The following is a 6,000-nucleotide window of genomic DNA, read 5'->3' as shown; positions in this document are numbered from 1 at the left end:
GAGAGATCCCTTAAAAGCCGCTGGGCAAGGATACCCCTTCCCGCCCTCATTCGCGGATACTGTACGGTTCTGATGAGCTGGGAGTGCATGGGGGCCAGTCCGGCCTCACTCGGTGGCTGGCGGCGGTGGGGCGCTGGGAGAGAGGGGCCGGCCCGGCTAGGGCGGAGATTGGGGCGGGGCCCGGCCCAAGAACCGCCTCAGCCCCACCGCCTAGCCTCGCGCGCGCTTCCTCCAAACACCCTCTCTCGCACCCCCCCACCCCCCACCCCCTTTACGTATTCAGGAAGGGAGATTGCGGCTGGGGAACCAGGTCAAGAGAGCCCGGGATTCTGTACCGCCCAGAGGCGGCGGCGGCCTCCGCCCAGGAAGCCCCACCCAGCAGGAGCCCGGACGTAGCGGCGCCCGCAGAGTCCACGCGCGACCGGGCGAGGGCGCGGGAGGGCGCCTGCGGCGTGACGCGACTCGCGGCGCGCCCCGTGACGCCATCGCGCCCGCTTTTGAAAGTTGGCGCCCGGGGCCGCCTCCCATGCTGCCCTGCGCCAACCCCTCCCCTCACCTTTCCTCCCCCGCCCTCCACTCGTCGCCTGGCCGGCCCCCCCACCCGTCCCTTCCCTTATCAGCACCCGCGGCCCCGGCAGCGCCGACGCAGGCGCACTGCACCGCGCCGCCGCCATTTTGTGTCCGAGCCTGTGGAGCGATTAAACCGTGCGCGGAGCTGCTTCTTTGGCGGCAGCTGCGGCGGCGGTAGCCGGTGCGGGTGCGCGGAGCTGTCCGGGGACGCCGGGTGGCCGGAGCGGTGGAGCGGCGGCGGAGCGGGCGCTGCAGGGGGTGTGGCGCGGAGGTAAGGGGGCCCGGGGTGGAGGAGGTTTCGCGGGCCGCCTCTAGGTGTCACGATGGGGCCGCTCCGGTCGGCGCTGGCTGCAGCCCGGCGCCAGCGCCGCCGCCGGGGGGTGTTTGTCTCCCTCTACCGTCCCTGCTGCGGCGCGGCCGCCGCCATTGCCCGTCGCCGCCGCGGCCCGGCCGCCCCCCCCCACACACACACCCGCCCGCTAGGCCTCTGGCGGCGGCGGCAGCAACAGAGGCCCGCGCGCCGGCGACTCCATTTTCCTTCCTTTGTCTCTGCCCTCGAGGCCGGCTCTTGGCCCGACTGGTTGCCCGGCCGCGGCCCGCCCTCTGCCCTCCGCCCCTCCCGCGGCGGGTGGCCTCAGCCGAGAGGCGATCTCCGCATCCCGGCTCCCGCGCCCGCCTTGCTCGAGGGTCCCGACCCACTGTCGGCGCGCGCGCGCGCGCGCGCAGCCCGGTGTCCGGGTAGTATGAGTGTCGGGCCCTGGCCGACGCCTCTCTGCCTGCCCCTCCTCCAGCCTGCCCGGTCCCCGGAACCTACCCCGGCCGCTCTGCGAGCGTACCCCTGCCGCTCGGCTGCTCTGCGGTCGCTCCCAGTCCGCGCGCCGCCGCCTCTGGTCTCCGTCTCCGCCGAGTGGCGCAGGCGGCGCTGCTGCGGCTGCGAGCAGAGAGACCCCAGAGCTGCCGAGAGCTCCCTCTGCAAGGCTGGCTGAGCTGCTCGCGCCTCGACGCTGCCTGAGCGGGCGGGGGGACGCGCGCTCGCCGCCCCCGCCGGGCCCGGCTGCGCCCCCAAACTCGCGCCCCAGCTCCTCGCTGGACCTGACTGGTGCGGCCCCACACAGTGGGCGGAAGAGACTCGAGTTCCGCACCGAGTCGTTTTCCTACAGCCAGGGTCGGACTCCTCTTGTAATGATAGCCTGACTTTGTGCGCTAAGAGATCTCAAAGGGATCAAAACTTAATTTCATTCTGATCTCAAGTGACGTGACAAATTCCTGAATTTGGGATTATGGGCTTGTTGAATTGGTTTAGGCGACCCTTGAGTTTCCCTCCCGCTTTAAAATGTCCTGACACTGAGTTAGTACAGTATTTAGTACCTGATGCTTTAGGGCTAGGCGAAGGCACTTCTGCCCCGGGATTGTGCAACCTGATCTAAAGCTCCAGTAGGGCAGAATGAATTTATTCTTGACTCCACTGGTAATTTGCCCATACGCTGAAATATGAGGGTTGATGTTGTAATTGAATCCTGGGTCGCTAGCTGCAGTTGGTTTATAAATATCTACGCCTAATGTAACTACTCTTTAGTAGCTGACTTCCTGTAGCCCAGAGTTCAGCGTTAAGTAAACATTCGCATAAGTAGTCTTCAAGCTTGGAGTTTAAATCAAGTAGGAAAGTTAAAAATCTAAGTTCCCTATAGGCGGCAAAAGAAGTTAAACAGGACATGTATATTAAGTTTACTGCCCTCAGCTGTCTTAAATCATTAAAAAGCTTCCTGCTGAATTGTCAGAGTTATCTCTTTTTCCCTTTTCCTCAAGTATTCTAGTACTTTAATATAGTATCGTGCAGCAGCAGTTGATACATTAACTCGGGTTGCTTTGGAGAGAGGGAAATCTTGATTAACTTTTTTTTTTAAGAGTATGTTAAATTTATGAGGAAATTAAAACAGGCTGGCACTAAACAAAGTTGTTGGGTCTGCTCAACCTGTAGGATTTTGCAGCAATCTGCATCTACAGTAGTCTTTCAACATCCCTTTTTCAAATTCTACATAATGTCCCTTCTCCCCCCTCCTACAGTAAAAGTAAAATTGCACTAACAAATACAGTAGTATTGATGAAGTGCAGGTTTGGTAATAGAACCATGCTTAATTGTTTAATAAATTAGTCTATGTAGTTTTTTTTTGCATTTGTGAGATTTTCCACATTGTGGATGGCAGGTGGTCTGTTTTACTTATAAAACTAATCTCTACACAGGTTAAAAATTAAAATCCAGAAGATCTATATTGGGCCAGGAATAAAATTTGTTTTCCCTGGTTAGTGTTATGCTCCACAAACCATGTTTTGTTTCTTCGTTTAGTTCTGCCATATGCAGTCATCAGCCTCTTAGTCTTCCATGTTATTTATGCTCTTTTAGTGGTGTAGACTCCACAGAGTTGCTGTCCTTTGAGATTTCCTATATGCCAGGATTCATACTTTGTTTTTATTGGAAAATGAAATCTACAGAGAATGAATTGAGGATATAAGGTTACCCAAAGGAGCTTATAACTTAAATCAATAAGATGAAGAAGATTACAACAGGAATGTTTGCCCACTTAAGAAAATATTTAAGAGGAATTGTGAAAGTCATCCTTAGGGGTCTACTTAACCAACATAAGAAAATTTAGAAGTTGTAAAAGTCATTCTTAAGACTATTCCAATTCTAAGAGGTTTAAGATACAGCTTTAAAGAACACACAAAAATGAGGAACTTCTTTGGGTGGCTTAGGGAGTTCTTTGGGAGTGCAGGGGCCACCTGCGGCTGACTAGGGCCCCAAGGGAGAGTCCTGTGGCAGAGCCTTTCACAGTGGTGTCTGCTGGCGAAAAGTCCACCTCTAGAAACTGTTTTTTTGCTACTGGCATCAAATTCACTCCCCATCATGTATAGCTTCCATTTCATTTTTTTAAACCAGAGACTTAGTTGATCATCTGTTTACCTTACTGACCTGTCTCAGTCCCGGATGACTTCAGGCTTTTGGCCAAAATTAGGTCCCTCTTCAAACAACTAAAATTTGTCATAATTTAATACTTTGAGAAAGAGCATACAGGTTTGGAAAGAACAATAATGGCAAATAATGCATAACCTTGAAGACCCTGGTTTGCAGTTGGATGTGTGGATTTGGCGTACCATGTTTGTTTTTCTAAACATTAAACTTTCTCTAGTCACCATCTTCAGATCTTCACTGGCAGGTCTGCATTTTCTTAGTGATTAATATTTCAGTGCAAAGATGGGACATTGCTTATAGACTGCTAATGTATGCATTGAGAATAGTGATTTTTCTATCCTTGGTGTTCATTTTTAGTTACCTCTAGAATGTTCAGGTATATAAAATCTCCTCCCTTTGAGGCACGCTAGTAACACTATATGGACTCTAATACAAAAGTGTTTCTTGGACTAGATATGCTAATCCTCTTTTCAAGATGTAAATTGCCTCTCAACAGAGAAGACTTTTCTTTAGCTTCTAAGAAAGTATTATATTAGCTTAGTTTTGTGAGCTTTAGTTAATTATGAGATAGATTCCTTTGTAGTTGTACCTTATATGCCAAATTCCTTGGAAACGCTCAAATTTAGCACTTCCATTTCACTTGGAAGTTTCTTTTCTTTTTTTCCTTTGGAAGTAAGTTCCACTCTACTATTACCTAAAGCTTAAAACTTGACAATTCATATATTTGTAATTTGGGGATAAAATTATCAGCTAACAAAAAAAGTATTTCATTGCTGTGCTTCTAGGAATTTCAAAACAGTGAAAGCCCTTCCTTCCTGAAGATAAGGAAATAATACTGTTAAAGGACTATTAATTACTACATCTATAAGAATTAATTTTTTTGTCAGCTCAAATATATATACGTGTGCCATTATTTCCCTGCAAGGTCATAATGGGTTTTTTTTTTTTTTTTAAGATTTTATTATTTTTTTCAGTAATCTGAAGTTACTATTTTTTCAGTAGTCTGTTGGGTGTAGACTCAACATGGGGCTCAAACCCACAACCCCAAGATCAAGTCTCATGCTCCACCAACTGAGCCAGCTAAGCACCCCAATGGTGCTATTTTGATAACCACAGATCTTTAGTCCTTTATATATTTAGCAAATATATAAAGAAATAAGTGTTTTATTACTGGTTTGGTAGAATTTATGGAATGCCTCATTTAGTAATGTGATGTATCAGAACCAGTATATTGTTTGTTTGTTTGTTTGTTTGTTTCAACATTTATTTATTTTTGGGACAGAGAGAGACAGAGCATGAACGGGGGAGGGGCAGAGAGAGAGGGAGACACAGAATCAGAAACAGGCTCCAGGCTCTGAGCCATCAGCCCAGAGCCTGACACGGGGCTCGAACTCACGGACCACGAGATCGTGACCTGGCTGAAGTCAGACACTTAACCGACTGCGCCACCCAGGCGCCCCAAGTATATTGTTTTTTAACCAATTTTGTCAGCTTTTATCTTGCCCTCAATTTGCTTTTCATATTATATGTGCAGTTGTGTGTATTTGGTGTTCATAAAATGATTTATGTTTCTGCTTTAGAATGGTCACAGATCTGGAGCCAAAGACCAAGATGCACTAGTGGACAGGTTGCTGCCCAGGGGCTTGAGAGCTGGGTTCTGTGTTCTCTCCTGAAACTGACTTTGCAGCCACGGAGAGGTAAATGCTCTTTCCATTTCTTGGTCTTGAAGATGGGAGTAATAAATCCTTTCTGGGGTTGGAGGATTTGCTATATTGTTCTTGGGTATAGAAGATGCAGGACAGTGAATAATTGAGGGCATACATGTTTTATAGTCAGAGTCCTCAGTTTGAAACTCTGCACTGGCATATACTAGCTGGGTGACACTGAGCACGTTACTTAACTTCTCTACTCCTATGGTCCCCATTTGTGAGAGAACAACACCAATTACAGAGGCTAGGCTCTAGGTTGGTGAGAATGTGTATAAAGCATTAAGTACCATTCTGAGCATGTACATAGACCCCAGGAAATAGTTGTTTTTCTGCAGAAACCCTTGGAACGTATATTTTGGTTATTGACAAATGACGTCAAGAGTCCATGGCCTGTGGCAATTTGAAATTTTGATGAGCAATAGATGGAATCCTATTTTTTTGGAAATGGATCCTAGATAAAAGTTGTCTTAATTAATTTGAATTAGCCTAGTTGATGACCCATTTTTGTATCAGTATTATATACATTATCAGTAACGTTTTGAAACATTTTAAGGGGTCACTTAAAATTTACTGTAGCCTACAATTTCTGCTATAAAATATAATGGACATTATAGGGAACTTGGAACAGGCCTCATAAATATTGACATCTACTAGGCTTTGGAATCTCATAAACAACAAAGTAGGGTTCTGGGTAGGAAAATTATCTCTTCTCAGGCTATTAGAATACACATCCTTCTTGTCCCTTAGAAAATG

The 6,000-nt window shown here is 48.2% G+C and overlaps 1 protein-coding gene across 3 annotated transcripts in view; it reads left to right on the top strand.

The window, feature by feature from the left end:
- The first annotated feature begins 611 nt into the window (after positions 1–611).
- Positions 612–6,000, top strand: part of CTCF (CCCTC-binding factor) — a 48,061-nt gene continuing 42,672 nt past the window's right edge. For all 3 annotated transcript variants that reach the window (XM_047835475.1, XM_047835476.1, XM_047835474.1), the window contains exons 1-2: positions 612–841; positions 5,119–5,235. The gene's annotated coding sequence lies outside the window, so the exon portion shown is untranslated. The remainder of the gene's footprint in view (positions 842–5,118; positions 5,236–6,000) is intronic.

Source organism: Prionailurus viverrinus, chromosome E2, assembly GCF_022837055.1.
Source record: "Prionailurus viverrinus isolate Anna chromosome E2, UM_Priviv_1.0, whole genome shotgun sequence".
Classification (NCBI taxonomy): Eukaryota; Metazoa; Chordata; class Mammalia; order Carnivora; family Felidae; genus Prionailurus; species Prionailurus viverrinus.
This window is presented reverse-complemented; position numbering and strand designations above follow the sequence as displayed.